Source organism: Eubalaena glacialis, chromosome 2 (genome assembly GCF_028564815.1).
Source record: "Eubalaena glacialis isolate mEubGla1 chromosome 2, mEubGla1.1.hap2.+ XY, whole genome shotgun sequence".
In the NCBI taxonomy this organism is placed as follows: Eukaryota; Metazoa; Chordata; class Mammalia; order Artiodactyla; family Balaenidae; genus Eubalaena; species Eubalaena glacialis.
In genome coordinates, this window is record NC_083717.1 from 4,645,493 (window position 1) to 4,646,778 (window position 1,286).

General features: G+C 40.9%; 1 pseudogene; it reads left to right on the forward strand.

The window, feature by feature from the left end:
• The first annotated feature begins 424 nt into the window (after positions 1-424).
• On the forward strand, positions 425-966 carry LOC133084787 (signal peptidase complex catalytic subunit SEC11C-like; annotated as a pseudogene).
• The last annotated feature ends 320 nt before the right edge of the window (positions 967-1,286 follow it).

A 1,286-nucleotide genomic window follows, 5' to 3' on the forward strand; every position in this document is an offset into this window, starting at 1 on the left:
CAAGAAGTAAAATTTTCTAATAAAGGAGTCAGTCTGCACTAGCTTGTATAAAATATCCACCTTATAAAATACAAGCATTTGGTCAAAAGTCTAAAATCGATTGAGTGAAGTCCTCCAAACTGAAGTTGAACTCAATCAGGGGACTTTATTCAGAGGGCAATATTGTCACCGTATCTTTTATCACGAATTCTCCACATGTTATTTTAAAATGTAAATAGATCTGGGTCGTGGAATCACAGGCAATCTTTCTTTTCTGAATTATTTTTAAGTGAGCATATATGAATTTTATATTTAGAGAAAACCACCTGCATTTAATCAGAAAACAAGAATGATGAAGGCCGTTAGGCGGGGGTCTGGCCGGTGCTCCGCAGCTGTCTGTGACACCCGGAGCCCGCGGGCCGCCTCGGCCCCCAGAGAGCCCGGCATGGTGCGCATGGGCACCGTGGGGTCCCATCTCCCAGCGTCCGGCTTGGACATCTTTGGGGACCCGAGGAAGATGAACAAGCGCCAGCTCTATTACCAGGTCTTAAACTTCGCCACGATTGTGTCTTCTGTGCTCGTGATCTGGAAAGGCCTGATGGTCCTCACTGGCAGCGAGAGTCCCATCGTGGTGGTGCTCGGTGACAGCATGGGCCAGCCTTTCACACGGCCACCTTCTGTTCCTAGCAAATTCCCTGGAACACCCAATTAGAGCTGCTGAAATCGTTGTTTTTAAAGTCGAAAGACGAGACGTTCCAATAGTACACAGAGTAATCAAAGTTCATGAAAAAGATAATGGAGACATCAAATTTCTGACCAGGGGAGATGATAATGAAGTTGGGGATAGAGGCTAGTACAAAGAAGGCCAGAGCTGGCTCCAAAAGAGGGACATGGTGGAGAGAGCCAGAGGGTTTTTACCATAGGTTGGTATGGTCACCATAATAATGAACGACCATCCAAAATTCAAGAGTGCTCTTTTGGTTGTAATGGGTGTATACGTGTTACTAAAACGTGAACCCTAAAATGAAAGGCAGTTCCTGGGACCAGACTGAAATAAATCCTGTTGAAAAAGAGAAAAGGTAATATATTTGAAATGTTCCTCTTTCTGTATAAAAGGAAACAATGTCGAGACATTTTTGTCTTGTTCGAATAAATGATTCAACAGTGAAAAAAAAACCAAAAAACAAGAATGATAACAACAGATATTTTCAGCAGGTTTTAAAAAATATTGAATATTTTATAATTTATTTAATATATTGTATAATATAATTTATAAGTAGATTGTATTTATCAATTATACTGTATTT